Source organism: Mixophyes fleayi, chromosome 9, assembly GCF_038048845.1.
Source record: "Mixophyes fleayi isolate aMixFle1 chromosome 9, aMixFle1.hap1, whole genome shotgun sequence".
Lineage (NCBI taxonomy): Eukaryota > Metazoa > Chordata > Amphibia > Anura > Limnodynastidae > Mixophyes > Mixophyes fleayi.
The window spans coordinates 57,980,346-57,997,756 of NC_134410.1; the positions used below are offsets into that span (position 1 = coordinate 57,980,346).

The window sequence follows — 17,411 nt, forward strand, 5'->3', positions numbered from 1 at the left end:
CCACACAGACACCCCTAGATCTTCAGAGACATGGAGACCATAAAGACCTACCCACACCCCTTAAATCCATGAAAAAAAAACATAAAAGTAATAGAAGGAGCCTTGATGTGTTTCTGTGCTGAACAGCACTTTCATCAGAATGATAGTTCTAATTTATTATTATACCATCCTATCAAGTCTCATTATTACTTTTGCTTGATATAGCAGCAAAGAATATATATCATCTATGATACTTATACACTTGTGTATCTTAAACAGGTTTATAAATCTATTTGTGTAGAGTTATGGCCAAAAGTTTTCAGAATGACACAAATATTATTTTTCACAAAGTCTACTGCTTCAGTTTTTATGATGGCAATTTGCATACACTCAAGAATGTCATGAAGAGTGATTAGATGAATTGCAATTAATTTCAAAGTCCCTCTTTGCCATGACAATGAACATTTCCACAGCATTTCAGCCCTGCCACAAAAGGACCAGCTGACATCAGGTCAGTGATTCTCTCATTAACACTGGTGAGAGTGTTGATGAGTTCAAGGCTGGAGATCACTCTGTCATGCTGATTGAGTTAGAATAACAGAGTGAAAGCTTTAAAAGGAGGGTGGTGCTTGAAATCATTGTTCTTCCTCTTTTAACCATGGTTACCTTCAAGGAAACACGTGCAGTCATCACTGCTTTGCACAAAAAGGGCTTCACAGGCAAGGATATTACTGCTAGTAAGATTGCACCTAAATCAACCATTTATCGGATCATCAAGCACTTCAAGTAATGAGGTTCAATAGTTGTGAAAAAGGCTTCAGGGCACCCAAGAATGTCCAGCAAGCACCAGGACTGTCTCCTAAAGATGATTCAGCTTGTGCGATCATAGCACCACCAGTGCAGAGCTTTCTCAGGAATGGCAGGTGTGAGTGTATCTGCACACACAGTGAGGTGAAGACTTTTGGAGGATGGCCTGGTGTCAAGAAGGCCAACAAAGAAACCACTTCTTTCCAGGAAAAACATCAGGGACAGACTGATGTTCTGCAAAAAGTACAGGAATTGGACGGCTGAAGACTGGGGTAAAGTCATTTTCTCTGATGAATTCCCTTTCAGATTGTTTGAGGTATCTGGAGAAAAGCTTGTTCGGAGAAGGAAAGGTGAGTGCTACCATCAGTCCTGTGTCATACTGTGAAGATACCGGGTTTTCTGGCTCAAGGCTACCCACTTCACGCTGGCTGGCCACCCACGGGTGCCTCACTATGCCTGGGAAGTCTACCCAGTACCTTCTAGGATTTGTATAATCAAGCAGGCAAATGCAGTTAGAAACTAAAGCAATACATTCACTAGGGGCCTGATTCATTAAGGATCTTAACTTGAGATACTTCTTATTTCAGTGTCCTGGACAAAACCATGTTACAATGCAAGGAGTGCAAATTAGCATTCTGTTTTGCACATAAGTTAAATACTGACTGTTTTTTCATGTAGCTCACAAATATCAACTTTAGATATCAGTGTACAAATAAGCTATCAAGTATTTGTGTGCTACATGAAAAAAACAGTCGGTATTTAACTTATGTGCAAAACAGAATGTTAATTTGCACCACTTGCATTGTAACATGGTTTTGTCCATTAGACTGAAATAAGAAGTTTCTCAAGTTAAGATCCTTAATAAATCAGGCCCTAGATTATTATGTACACACAGTATATAAATGCCAGGGAGGTTTACCACATCTGTCATCTGTCCCTTACCCCACTAGCTTAATGAGATACAGTCACCTGCCTGTCCAGACTTGATGAACCATGTATCTCTCTCAGCTGCACATGTAGACTTTGATAGAGAACGACAACTCAAAAACCAGACCTTGTACCTTCCATGAATGACATCCAAGAATGAACACTTCCTCTACCCCTGGAGTGGCTCCTTATAACTAGGGTCAAATTTTTACAGTGCTTTTCCCTCCCTCTGCAAACTCCTGAGTCTCTCTCTCTCTTTAAACATTGGTAAGTCCTGGATCAGGGGTTTGTAAGGTAGTGGAGATGATCTATGCTTCCACAGAAGCCACCTGCTGGGATGCAGACAAAACGTCTGGACTAGTCCTATGGAGAACAATGGATACTAATTGGCTTCCCCTATCTCCAAAGATAGGGTAGTAGTCAGCCCCTCCTAAAATTAACCCCTTACACTACTTTGTGAAGTGACAGAGCCCCCAGCTGTTCCATGTTTCCTGTAGAAGAAGGGGGGGGGGGGGTAGAATGAATGCAGCTCCAGCCCCCGCAACTGTATTCTGGCTATCACCTGATCTTTACCCATAACACACCCGGCTTCACTTTAAGGACAATGAATAACACCCTCACTGGCACATCATCAATATACAATACACAATATACATATTTACAATGAGTTACAATGTCCCCTTATCCACATGTAATTAGACACTGCAGTGATATTCTGTTGAGCTGGGGAACGAAAGCAAGGGCTATAAAAAGTACATGCTATAATCCACATTTTGTGAAAAACGAAGAAGAGGCTGGTTACCGTGTTAGCAAACTCATTTTGTCACACATGCCAACAGTAAAGCAACCTGAAACCATTCATGTGAGTGGTTGCTTCTCTGCCAAGGGAATGGGCTCACTCACAATTTTGCCTATGAGCACAGCCATGAATAAAGAGTGGTACCAAAACATCCTCCAAAAGCAACTTCTTCCAACCATCCAAGAACAGTTTGATGACGAACAATGTCTTTTCCAGCGTGATGGAGAACCTTGCCATAAGGCAAATGTGATAACTAAGTGGCTCGGGGATCAAAGCATCAAAATTTTGGTTCCATGGACCGGAAACTCACCAGACCTTTATCTCGTTGAGAACTTGTGGTGATTCCTCAAGAGGCAGGTGGACAAACAAAAACCCACAAATTCTGGAAAACTCCAAGCATTGATTAGGCAAGAATGGGCGACCATCAGTCAGTATGTGGCCCAGAATTTGATTTACAGCATGCCAGGGTGAAATGCAGAGGTCTTCGAAAAGAAGGGTCAACACTGCAAATATTGACTCTTTGCATAAACTCAATGTAATTGTCAGTAAAATCCTTTGACACTTATGAAATGCTTACAGTTTTACTTCCATATACCATAGCAACATCTGACAAAAAGGTCTAAAATCACTTAAGCAGCAAACTTTGTGAAAAAGAATACTTGTGTCATTCTCTAAACTTTTGGCCATGACTCTATTGTTATTTTTATATTGTTAATTTTAAGTTTATTTATGGTTAAATAAGATTTGATATATTGTAAATGTTTGTTTTCTAGCGCAGTCACATTATACACCTTTCTATTTGTTTATCTATTGGAATACTACTACTATCTCTTGTGACAGCTGCTGATAACTGGTATTTTTCTACTCTTTAGCGCCTATAGGGTTTTGCCTGTGGTGTATTCGTGTAACAGGGTTGAACTCTCCTCCTGTGTGACACATTTACATTTTCAGTCAACATTTTCTCTTTTGTAAAAGAAAGTGGTCTAATGTGCAGGGTGCCAACATAATCACGTGTTTGAGGTGCTAAGACTAGTGTTTTATGGCACCCCGTGGTCGCCAGTCTGGGGGCACATTAGTTCCGGGCTTTCAACGCTGTTTCTCAGCCCCTTGGCCAGTGGACCAAGTGCAGCTCTGCCACAAGTGCACTTGATCTTAGCCAAAAGGCTGAAAAGTGATTTGCTGGGTTATACAATGCACATTCAGGCCTAATTATAATTTTTCATGTATAAAAAAATGCTGTTTCACTTACCAATTAGTAAATGCTCTGAATTATATTGCTGTGATCTCAGAAAAGGAAAAAAAGTACCCAAGTGACAAAAGGAAATAAATAAAAGGAGCTTGTGAATTATTAAACAAACTATATAAGCTTTTTTAAATAGGGCCTGTGCATTTTTGTACTTTTAGTAAAGTATATTTTCATTGAAAGCTTTGTAATTGATATAACAAGGAATTATTATTATTATTATTATTATTATTATTATTATTATTATTATTATTTTTTATTTATAGGGCGCCGTACAGGAACAAAGAATCACAAAGTACCAGGTAAAACAACACAATATAAAAAACAATAACACTATAACTCAGGTAGCTCAAAGCATGGCTAGGAAGAAAGGCTGGAAGAGTGAGGGAGAGCGAGGAAAATTCAGTAGAAGCTGGAAACATGTGCCCAAGAGTCAGGGCACAGCTAACAGGTAAAGAGCCACTGAAAGGTGCAGAGAAAAGTAGCAGTCTGTGGGCCGAAAGCCCAAGAAGCAAGAAGAAGGTGGGCAGAGTAGCTGGAGAGCAAAGTTAAAAGTGTTGTAAACAGGAGAAGAGAGGGCCTACTCAATGGAGCTTACAATCTAAAGGAAAGGGCAGACATACCAAAGACACAAGTGGTAGAATGGGGAGAGAGTCACAAGGAGGGAGAGGGGAAAGGGGAAAAAAGGAATGACCGACAAAGTGGGAAGTTAAGCGGGTGAGTGCTGAGCTTTTAAGAAAAGATGAGTTTTTAATGCCCATTTGAAGCTGTACAGATTAGGGGATGATCTGATAGAGAGAAGGATTCTGTTCCAATGTAAGGGGGCAGCACGGGAGAAGTCTTAAATACATGAGTAAGAAGAGGTAATTAGAGGGGAGGAGAGGCAACAATCATTGGCTGATCGCAGTGAGTGGATGGAGTATGAATAGAGATGAGGTTGGAAATGTAGTGAGCAGTGGAGTTGGCGAGGGTAACCCCCATAAACTGGCCATATACATGCACATGGTCTTTACTAAAGCATTAATTTTGTGCTAAGATAAGCCAATGTTTTGAAACCGCTCCATAAAAGATTCAGCTTCTTGCCTGCAAAGTTTTCACATTTTTTTTCAGGGCATTTGGACGCAAATGTTCCCACACTTACCACACCGCACACCAGAATGAATTAAACATCATCATCCTTGCTTTATGCATAAAGTTAAAATTCCATGAAATGCGAATACACTATGATTGGAGTTCCACAGAACGGTAAAGCAAACACTCAAAAAATGTATTGCCGGAATTTATCTCATCAGTGAATCAGAAATTACCCATTTTATGTCTTTTTATTAGCCCAATTTAGGACACAATGCAGAAGAATCGATAGTTTGTTCAGAAAGAGAGGGGGACATAAATTAATACCATTTTGGGGCTACTCCTACAGTTTTAGGGAATTGACAGTTTTCTGAATTGACAATTCTGAAAAATATTTTTTGTATTCATAGATGAACAATGCAGTCAATGTTCTGCAGATCTCTATAGAGGTTGATAAAAAATGTACAAATTATCAAAAGCAAAAGGAACAATCAGCAAAACAGAAGCTATGAGGTTCTGGTAGTCTGGAGATTGATAACTCTTGATTCAATCCTCAGTGACTAGAGTGCTGAGCTAAGCATAGGGTAGAACCCTGCAGCAGGTGAGTTACCAATAGAAACTTTTGATGCAGATGCATATTTACACTTTTTTTTAACAATATACTGTATATTTAAAAGCTTTCTTTGGATTTATAATATTTTATCACATGTTGTATTGCCATTTGGAAGCACTTGTACTTTTGCTTGAATTTAAAGAAGCTATACAATATAAGAACCATGACTGTTTCAAGCATCTCTAATAGAATGTGTAACTAAGTGATAGGCAGAGGGTTTAACATTAAAAGCAATGTTAGAGTCTGTACATTTAAGACTAATCACTCCAAAGACTAATATTCTCTCAAAAGAACATCAATCAATTGAAAAAAGGTAATTTTAGTATAGGACCTAAAAAATGTAATAATCTAGGGCCTGATTCATTAAGGAACTTAAATTAAGAAGTTTCATATTTAAGTCTCCTGGACAAAACCATGTTACAATGCAAGGGGTGAAAATTAGTTTTCTGTTTTGCACATAATACCCCATTCATACTGCACCAAAAACCCGGGTTTTTGCAGGGGCACGCTGAAAAACCCGGGTCTTGGTGCAGTATGAATAGTCCAACCCCAAAATCCCGGGTCTAAAATCCCGGGACTTAGACCCGGGATTTTGCGAGGGGTAATTCCCGGGTCTCACCATTCATACTGTAAAAAAAAAATGTTAATGTAAAAAAAAATGAGTTTAATTAATAAAAGATACATAACAAATGTTTACTTACCTTATTTTCAGCCAGCGGTGTCTCCGGTGCGTTGCCGGCTGTCAGGGGGACATCTGGGTACTAAAATGACGTCATTTCTAATAGAATGTTTATCCATCCTGACAAGTAAAATAAATGTCAAAGTGCCTCTGAAAAACCTGTGTGAGGAGCCATCTGTTTGCATGCTTTTCACAATATATATATATATATATATATGTGTGTAACAAATGGAGGTATTTAGCTGTCAATCTGAAGAGAAAGGATGGAAACTAAGATACACATTTGTACGCAGGTGCAACTAGTTTACTGATAAACAGGTGGAGAACATATGGTTGACAACATAATAGTATAGAATCTCATTTAACTTACATGGTTTTAAAGTATCTTTTTCCCACAGAGGCAGCAGGCTGACAGGGTGTGTCTGCAGCAAGAGCAATCAAAGCAGAGCAACTGATGAGAATTCCTTCTGAAAGGGAAAGTGAGAGTGTCATCTGCCTATCAAGTTAAAGCTGTGAGAGGAGTATCCTCTCACAGTGTGACCGATGGTGAATATGTCAGTCGGTGTCTAGAGTGCTAGTCTCTTTTAATTATTATTATTATCCTTTATTTATAAGGTACCACATGAGGTCTGCAAAGCCATACAGAGGGGAAACAACAGGATAGTACATGGTAAAACAGTACAATTCATTAAACAAACAACACTACAACTGATAACAGCTACTGGGGTGCAAGGGGTATATTCAGCACAGGCATTTGAACCTATACAAGCTAGGGCAGAGTTGGCTAACCTGACACTCCAGGTGAAACTACAGGTCCCAGCATACCCTTCCAGCAATAAGCTGCTATATATTGGCAAAGCATGCTGGGACTTGTAGTTTCACAAACACCTGGAGTGTCACAGGTTAGCCAACACTGAGCTAGGGTATAGTCTGATAGAATGAGGTAGTTCATTTCAGCGTGGTGGACAGTACAAGAGAAATTGTCACTCACCGGACTGTGAGTGCTTCTTCCCGTATATTTAGGAACCGTGGCCGTCCTCCATGCTGAGGGTCTGCGCATGCGCAGCCCTTTCAAACCCTTCAGTACCTGTTCCTTTAACTTAATTGGCAGATCAGGCAACACTCCCTATATTAAGCACCTGTGGTCAATACCACGGGGCCTGATCTTGGAGTCTCATTCCCATGAGCCTCTGAAGGTGTTTTCTCGTGTATTCAGCGCTGTTGATTCCTGTGGTTTCCAAACCACTTCTACCCCTGTGGTTTCCAGACCACTTCTACTCCTGTGGTTTCCTAACCACTTCAACCCTCCTGTGTATCATCGTGACTGTTAGCTGATTCCTATCCGCTGCCTCCGTGCACTACAGTCTTCAAGCCACTTCAACTCTGCTATGTATCATCGTGACTGTTAGCTGATTCCTATCCGCTGCCTCCGTGCACTACAGTCTTCTATCTACTTCAACTCACCTGTGTGCCATCATGACTGTTAGCTGATTCCTATCCGCTGCCTCCGTGCACTACAGTCTTCAATCTACTTCAACTCGCCTGTGTTTCATCGTGACTGTTTGGCTGATTCCTATCCGCTGCCTCCGTGCGCTTCAGTCTTCAGCTCATCTCATCTCTCCCGTGTTTCCTCGAGACTGCTACAACTGATTCCTATCCGCTACTCTCCGTGCTCAACAGTTCCAGCTCAGCTCTGCTCTCCCGTGTTTCATCGTTGCTGCACCTGCTGGTTGCCATCCGCTACCTCCGTGTATCTGCAGAGTCCTGCTGCTGCTACTTCTCAGTTCTACTCGTCCTACAACAGCTGATCCGCTCTCCGTGCTTCTCCGTGTTCCCGCTGGTCTCTACTCGCCAGTCTGCATCGGATCTGCGCCTCACTGTTTTCATCTCATCTAGATCATCGCTACTCTTCAGGGTCCTCCAGGAGTCCAGTCCTACATACTACTGCTTCCTGAGTATTTGTTCCCCTGCTGGTCTACCTACCTGTGCGCTGCACCTACTTGATTACCGCTTCACCCCTCCAGGGACTTCGCATCCTGCCGGCCTCCAGCCGTTCAGGTATCTCTGCACTCCTGTCTGACAGCCTGCTTCTGAACCACGGTATGCATACTTCTCATTGACTGTGCTGGTGTATTGCATATCTTGCTGGACTGAGTTTGTTCTCCTCTGGAGTTTACTATCCGCTGAGACTATTGCCATCATTGACTGTGTTATCTTGTGCCGGATTACCTCAAGTGACTTTCTGTTATTGCAGTGCTGTTCAGTCTATAATATATTGTGCATGTTATTGTGGATCAAGTTTAAGGTGCCCGTGTATCCCTTGTATTGCAGTCTCTCCCCGTGCTCCTCCTCACATATATATTCAGTGGTACAACTTGCTAGAGGCAGACCACTGATCCCTGTTTCCTGTGTCACCTGTTCCAGTATCCTCTCACATAGCAGTGGTACAACTTGCTAACGCAGACCACTGACTCCCCGGATACCTCCACGTGGATTCCATTCCTTCACTCAGACAGCGGTACAACTTGCTATCCGCAGACCGCTGACTCTCATCACCTCCTCGTTTCTGTTGGACATTCCTCCTCACTATAGCAGTGGTACAACTTGCTACCGCAGACCACTGACTACCTTCACGTGTCCTTTGTCCATACAGTTCCTCGTGTATTTCTACATCCATATTACCAGTGCTGCTAGTCATAGACTTTCCTGAGCATCTCCATCATCTGCTATTTCCTGTTCCGTGATCACCCTGCTACCAGAGTACCATATTACCATCTATACTGCTCTGGTAAGCCTATCACCTGGTGATCCCTGGGTAAAGACTCCTAGTGCCCGTGACAGTAAGATCAGGCCATGACAGACCCAGATTCGGAACCAACAGCTATAGAGATGCTGCGGTATCTGGTTACCCGTATGGAACAACAAGATGTTCGTCAACAACAGTTGCTGCAATGTTATCAGACTTTAGTCGCCCAAGTAACTTCTGTGCCAAATGTAGCAGCCACTGTTGATCCTTCCGTGTCGTCATCTTCTTCCCCTGTGCCATCCCAAGTGTCTACTGCTTCCACGCTACACCTGCCTACTCCGTCAAAATATGATGGAGACCCCAAAACCTGTAGGGGTTTTCTTACTCAATGCTCAGTTCATTTTGAGCTCCAACCTCAAAATTTTTCTACCCATTGTTCCAGAGTGGCCTATCTTATTTCATTGTTTTCTGGACAAGCTCTCGCATGGGCTACCCCTCTGTGGGAAAGAAACGATCCATTGTTACAGGATAGTGCCGAATTTATTTCCATGTTCCGAAGTGTGTTCGATGAACCAGGTCGTGTGACCTCTGCTGCTTCCAGCATTCTTCGTTTACGTCAAGGTTCTCATACAGTAGGCCAGTACGTCATTCAATTTAGGATATTAGCCTCTGAACTTCAGTGGAACACTGAAGCATTAATTGCCGCCTTCTGGCAGGGGCTCTCCGATAAAATTAAAGATGACTACCCAAGAGCTTCCTTCGTCACTAGAAGATTTGATCTCTCTTTGCCATCGTGTAGACATGAGGTTTCGTGAAAGAGAATCTGAGAAAACAACTTCAGTTAAAGCACCTCTTCGCTCAACCCCTCAGTTTCGCCCAGCTTCACCTTCCGTGATTCCCATGGAGATAGGACGTTCCAAATTATCTTTAGAAGAGAGGAGACGAAGAGTAAAGAATAGACTTTGTATCTATTGTGCTGATTCCACACATATGCTCAGTTCTTGCCCTAAGAAATCGGGAAATGCCAGGCCCTAACTAGTTCTGGAGAGGTGAAGTTAGGGTCCCTGGAGTCCTCTCCATCTTCTATGAAATTAAAAGTCTGCGCTTTTGATGTTACGATTTCCTTTGCTACCAAATCCTTTGAGTCTCAAGCACTGATTGATTCTGGAGCAGCAGGAAATTTCATTTCTAAATCCCTAGTGAATCAATGGTCCCTACCAGTGATTACTTTGAAAACACCGATTACTGTGACTGCTATAGATGGATCACGTCTCATCAATGGTCTCATCACCCAGAGTACGTCTCCAGTAACGCTTCAGATTGGTGTGCTACACCATGAAGAGATTTCGTTTTTAATTCTTCCTGTTACGACAAGTCCGATTGTCTTAGGCCTTCCATGGCTTCAATGTCATTCTCCCCAGATTGACTGGTGCACTTCTCAAGTTACGTCTTGGGGAGCTGAATGTCATCATCGTTGTCTCTCTCAAATGGTTTCATTCAAAAGACAGCATTCGTCTATTCCACCAGGTCCTCCTCCACAGAATCCTTCATCTACAGATCTGTGCGATAAGGTTCAGTCTGAACGCCTTTCTCCTCATCGGGCGTTCGTGACGTCATCGGACGTTGAAGATGGATCTCAGGAGTCATCTTCAAAAAGTCAAGTACTGGTGGTTCACGGTCACCATCCGTCTTTTCCAGAATTTCCTGCCCTCCCTCCCACCCAAGTTCCTGCTGTAGAGACTGTTTGTCAGACCTTCAAAAACATCTGGTCTCAGGTCAAAACCTGTTTAAAGAAGACATCTGACAAATATAAGTCTTTCGCAGATAAGAAGAGGCGGGCTATTCCACCACTAAAAATTGGAGATCGTGTCTGGTTATCTACCAAAAATATTCGTTTAAAGGTCCCATCTATGAAATTCGCTCCTCGTTTTATTGGTCCATATAGGATCATTCAAGTAATAAATCCAGTTTGTGTCAAACTTCTACTTCCTAAGAATCTTCGTATTTCCAATGCCTTCCATGTGTCCTTGCTCAAACCTCTCATCATCAACCGTTTCTCGACTCCTCCTTCAGCACCTCAGCCAGTTCAAGTTCATCAGGAGGAAGATTTCGAGATTACTCAGGTATTGGACGCAAAAATTTCGCGAGGAGTTCTCCGTTTCCTCGTTCATTGGAAGGGCTTTGGTGCTGAGGAGCGTTCATGGATCAAAGCTGAAGATCTCAACGCCCCAGCTCTTCTTAAGAAGTTTTATTCCAAAAATCCGGACAAGCCCGGTTCCAGGCGTTCTGTGCCCACCTTTAAAAGGGGGGGTACTGTCACTCACCGGACTGTGAGTGCTTCTTCCCGTATATTTAGGAACCGTGGCCGTCCTCCATGCTGAGGGTCTGCGCATGCGCAGCCCTTTCAAACCCTTCAGTACCTGTTCCTTTAACTTAATTGGCAGATCAGGCAACACTCCCTATATTAAGCACCTGTGGTCAATACCACGGGGCCTGATCTTGGAGTCTCATTCCCATGAGCCTCTGAAGGTGTTTCCTCGTGTATTCAGCGCTGCTGATTCCTGTGGTTTCCAAACCACTTCTACCCCTGTGGTTTCCAGACCACTTCTACTCCTGTGGTTTCCTAACCACTTCAACCCTCCTGTGTATCATCGTGACTGTTAGCTGATTCCTATCCGCTGCCTCCGTGCACTACAGTCTTCAAGCCACTTCAACTCTGCTATGTATCATCGTGACTGTTAGCTGATTCCTATCCGCTGCCTCCGTGCACTACAGTCTTCTATCTACTTCAACTCACCTGTGTGCCATCATGACTGTTAGCTGATTCCTATCCGCTGCCTCCGTGCACTACAGTCTTCAATCTACTTCAACTCGCCTGTGTTTCATCGTGACTGTTTGGCTGATTCCTATCCGCTGCCTCCGTGCGCTTCAGTCTTCAGCTCATCTCATCTCTCCCGTGTTTCCTCGAGACTGCTACAACTGATTCCTATCCGCTACTCTCCGTGCTCAACAGTTCCAGCTCAGCTCTGCTCTCCCGTGTTTCATCGTTGCTGCACCTGCTGGTTGCCATCCGCTACCTCCGTGTATCTGCAGAGTCCTGCTGCTGCTACTTCTCAGTTCTACTCGTCCTACAACAGCTGATCCGCTCTCCGTGCTTCTCCGTGTTCCCGCTGGTCTCTACTCGCCAGTCTGCATCGGATCTGCGCCTCACTGTTTTCATCTCATCTAGATCATCGCTACTCTTCAGGGTCCTCCAGGAGTCCAGTCCTACATACTACTGCTTCCTGAGTATTTGTTCCCCTGCTGGTCTACCTACCTGTGCGCTGCACCTACTTGATTACCGCTTCACCCCTCCAGGGACTTCGCATCCTGCCGGCCTCCAGCCGTTCAGGTATCTCTGCACTCCTGTCTGACAGCCTGCTTCTGAACCACGGTATGCATACTTCTCATTGACTGTGCTGGTGTATTGCATATCTTGCTGGACTGAGTTTGTTCTCCTCTGGAGTTTACTATCCGCTGAGACTATTGCCATCATTGACTGTGTTATCTTGTGCCGGATTACCTCAAGTGACTTTCTATTATTGCAGTGCTGTTCAGTCATTAATATATTGTGCATGTTATTGTGGATCAAGTTTAAGGTGCCCGTGTATCCCTTGTATTGCAGTCTCTCCCCGTGCTCCTCCTCACATATATATTCAGTGGTACAACTTGCTAGAGGCAGACCACTGATCCCTGTTTACTGTGTCACCTGTTCCAGTATCCTCTCACATAGCAGTGGTACAACTTGCTAACGCAGACCACTGACTCCCCGGATACCTCCACGTGGATTCCATTCCTTCACTCAGACAGCGGTACAACTTGCTATCCGCAGACCGCTGACTCTAATCACCTCCTCGTTTCTGTTGGACATTCCTTCTCACTATAGCAGTGGTACAACTTGCTACCGCAGACCACTGACTACCTTCACGTGTCCTTTGTCCATACAGTTCCTCGTGTATTTCTACATCCATATTACCAGTGCTGCTAGTCATAGACTTTCCTGAGCATCTCCATCATCTGCTATTTCCTGTTCCGTGATCACCCTGCTACCAGAGTACCATATTACCATCTATACTGCTCTGGTAAGCCTATCACCTGGTGATCCCTGGGTAAAGACTCCTAGTGCCCGTGACAGAAATCTTGAACAAGGGAGTGAGATGTAGTTACCAGAAGGAAAGAAAGGCTACAGTCATTGGCCGACCAGAGAGAGTGGGATGGTGTATGTATGGAGAGGAGGTTGGAGGTATAGGGAGCAGTGGAGTTAGAGAGGGTCTTACACATGACAGTGAGGAGTTGGAAGAAGATCCTGCAGGGGAAGGGGAGTTAGTGTAAGCTTTGGCAGGAGGTGAGGCAGATGTGGAGCTGTGAGAGAGGAAGATAAATTTAACTGCAGCATTAAGTGTAAATTGAAGAGGAACGAGATGGAAGTGAGGGAGGCCAGTAAGGAGAAGTTTGCAGTAGTCGAGACGAGAAATAATCAGTGAGGGGATAAGAGATTTGGTGGCATTCTGGTAGAGGAAGATTCTGATACGGGCAATGTTGCAGAGCTGAAAGTGACAGGAGTGGGCAAGAGATTGGCTATAAAGGGTGAAGGAGAGGTAAGAGTCAAGAATGATACCCAGGCAGCAGAGTTAGAGAGCAGAGAAGATAGTCTTGTATTTATATGAATATATATAATTATACAAGGGAGTGTGGGAGGCCCAGATCCTAGTTTATATCCAATTATAACTTGGGATGTGATCACCATTTCTGGATTGATTAACAAAGTGTTTTACTGAATACTCACATGATCAGGTGGCTGAACACAAAAGTGGACTTTGAGTTTCGGTTATGTAACACAAAATTAGATTATCAGGCTAACACTTTTTCAGTTTTGCAATGCAGGAATTAGAATTTTTTTGTCCTTCTTAACCAGTAAAGCATACACATACACGTATTCTGGTAGACTCACAGTGTATGCCATATATATATATTTATATATATATATATATATTAAAGGCACATAATAGCATCCACCAATGAGTGCATAATAAAAGGAACCTATTTGAATTTCTACATGTGCTTTGACATAACGGTTCCAGTAATGAGAGTGCACTACAGCAATTTTAAAAAATATATGTTGATGAATGAATGTTCAGTGTTAGGAAAATAAGCTGATCAGGGTGTAACTGCTCAAAAATAGTCTAATTGTGAGTCAGTTCCTGGTTTCAGACACTCTACAAAGCGTAATGATATGTGTTTATAAAGGAAGATGTAAAAAACTGCCCTAGAGATTCTTGAAGAGATAAATAGATGAATAATCTGAAAGTGACTTGTACAAGAGTAAAATTAATTGTCTACAAAGGGGGAATTATCAGGTTATGGTCGACTGTAACTTAAATGATTAGAGATGTTCTACCTTTAAAATAAATACATGCCTTTTATATATTACAGTGGCATGTCTGTTAGATGCATAAAGAAATATATTTTTCTATATTGCTATTTAATTTTAAAGATATATTCTCTGTAAGGTTTACTTTGTAATTTATTTGCAAACTATGCAATTCAAGCTTAAGGTTTGTTAATATAGACATTTAATAAATATTTCACTATAATTCATGTCAACATATATATAATTAACAATAAAAATAGTAGCATCTATTGTAAAGCGACAATTCATTACCTTCTGCTTTAAAATAATGTGTGTGTGTGTTATTACAGCAGCTTTGAGTCAAATTGCTAGTAGTTGACCTTTCTGTGTTGTTTTCAATGAACGTCTTTGGGAAATGTCAAATAACCCACACCTCATATAAAAGAATTTGCTTGGTATTGATCTGTTGCCTTGTTCAGTCAGCAAATATTTTGTGCTATGTTTTCACACACTTCAACTAACTGCCTGTTCAATTTCCAACACCTCAGGAGTGGCAGCTATCAACATCATTAAGAATGTTTTGACACAAAACACAAACTCTTATATGTGCAGTAATTGTAGATTGTGGAAAGGGATCATTTTGTGAAATGGCTATTCTCTCCCAGAAGCAAAGAAAACCTGTGATTAAAGTAATAGTCATAACAAATCTTATCCATAAAATTATATAAAATTAATCTTTAGCTCCTCAAAAGACAATTTCTAAAAGAATAATTAGTGCAAAAATTAAGGAATTTTCAGTGCTCTATAGAAAAACTGGGATTGTTTGTTTGCAAAGAGAAAAATCATTGAGTGATAGAATAACTCCACATTATTAGAGGCAGATTTGTGACATTATGGACCTATCTTGTGTGTTTGTGCCAATTTGAAGTGGTTTAAGCACAGCTTAGTATCATCAAGGTTTAGCTCCTGATTGGACAGGATCATTTTTTGCTGGATATGGGCTACTCTTAATTATTGATGACATAAATAAGAGTAAAAGAAGCAGTAATTTAGAAGAAAGTGTAAGGTTGTAATTAGTTAAAGGGGTCATACAAAAGTGATTGTAGCAGTTTAAAGTGATGTTTTATGAACTGCCTTCTTTATGTTACACTAATAAATAAATAGTAATGAGCTTTGGACAGCAGGGGACTCTGATGAGGATAATTATATAAACAACATACTACCGCTAAACTTCAAGCCTCCCATTTGTTTATGGGGTGCATGTAGCCTTTGACATCATTAGTCCTAAGCACCAGGCAGTTATATCTTCATTTCAGCTGTTCCTCCTCATCAGTGCCTATTACCCCACTTCACCCATTCCAGCAAACATTTTTATTTATATTTTCTCTTCTGAATGCATTAACACAGAAGCACCTGATGTCTGTGGGCTTCAGTGAAGAGTTTCCACCTCCACAGCTTCCTCATGGGTGTGACTTTTTTCAATTTGAGGTGTATTAATGATTGACTGATTCATTCTAATACTGAAGTGCTGCTCTATTGTATATACTTTAGCAAATATTTTTGCAAATTGAACCTCATGAATTTAACTCATCTCTAGTAGTTACAAAAGGCAATTAACCTCAAATCAACACATAATTGCAATACATTTTACTGTTCTGTCCTCACTATTTAATTTCCTCTTGACATAAGTATTATCAGACACACAGCATAGTCACTCCTACTCTAATAATCCAGCCTAGATGTGAAGATCTGACGAATTGTATTTATTTTAATAATAAAGAATATCTGAGATGAAGTGGTAAAACTTTAAAACAAATGGTAGAATGCATTTACAATATGAACAGATATGATGCAATAAAATATATCATAACTGTATAACTTGACAGAAAATCTTACCATCGAAGCTATGCTGAGGGGAGAATATACTGCATCTCTGAATTAAGATGGTGACATCCTGTCATATTCCCAAGGTGCAATGAGAACTAACTATGGAGGCCTGAGTGTTCAATTAAGCTGATACTAGGCTTGCCACTAGATGGAGTTTTCACAGAAAAAAATACATATGTAAAACAACAATGCTGAAGGCATAACATTTACTATATTAAGAAGAATAGAGAAGTCAGTTTTCTGCAGAGATTGCAATGGCCAATGAGTGTTGGTGGCTAGGATGCTCTGGATTTTCTTTGATTTGATTTCAAATAATATCTCTGAAATCTAGTTAAAATTTTCCATTTAATTAATAACTAGCCTCTGGTGTTTACCCTATTACATAATATACACACCAACTACCTCTTGGAACCAGGTAGACGGCTTTGAAAGCCAATATGTGAAGTGGAGCGTTCCGTATGCCCATAATTACCTATAACACTGGAGAAGTAATATAAAGGATATATATATAAATATATAAAAGATGGACAGTGTATTCAGCTTTAAAATATACTGCCTTAAAATAAAAAATAACTAAAATAAATCTTATTGAATACTAGAAAAAGAACACCTTAGCAAGCATCACAGGCAAATAGTGGATGACTGATATAACTGAAGTAAAAGAAAAAAAAAAATCACATCATAAAACTGGCAAATTATGTTCCCTCGAGGTATTTCATGTACATTCATATCTCAAGTAGAGCTTTAAATGAAATAACCGCACTGCCAATACTTCCCATTCTTGGCCAATTTTAAATATCTGTCAGCACTTAGAGAAAATATAGTTCCATTAGGCATAAAATAGGTTTGCAAAAATGGCCGGACAAAACTCTGCTTTAGGTGAGATAATTAAGAAGAAACTTCCGCTTTTTTTTTTTTATCTTACTTGAAATTCATTTGCTTCTTCTTTTGACTTCAATTTTCCATCTGCGGTAAAAGGAAATGAATTCAGACGTGGCATTGAAAATACTTTGCTCTTTCTATATGTAATTCAGAAAAAAATGTCTGTACATGCCAAAAAATATATGCTTTACTCTTGCTGGAATTGTAATCTATATGTTATTCCATTTTGCCTACTTAATTGGAATGGCAAGATGAAATGTCAGCACAGATAGCAAAAGATATTATCTTCAAGGCTATAATAATAATATACTATAGTCCAAAGGGTTTTTAATTTGCACGGTACTACATTTAAAATTACGGCACTGCAGTTTGATTTGAAATGTCTTTGA

The 17,411-nt window shown here is 41.1% G+C and overlaps 1 long non-coding RNA gene across 1 annotated transcript in view; it reads right to left on the reverse strand.

Moving 5' to 3' along the window:
- Positions 1-16,213, reverse strand: part of LOC142101603 (uncharacterized) — a 35,264-nt gene extending 19,051 nt beyond the window's left edge. The window contains exons 1-2 of the long non-coding RNA XR_012679069.1: positions 16,150-16,213; positions 6,489-6,585 (exon numbers count right to left, since the gene is read on the reverse strand). This is a non-coding gene — a long non-coding RNA (uncharacterized LOC142101603). The remainder of the gene's footprint in view (positions 1-6,488; positions 6,586-16,149) is intronic.
- Between the last annotated feature and the right edge of the window lie 1,198 nt (positions 16,214-17,411).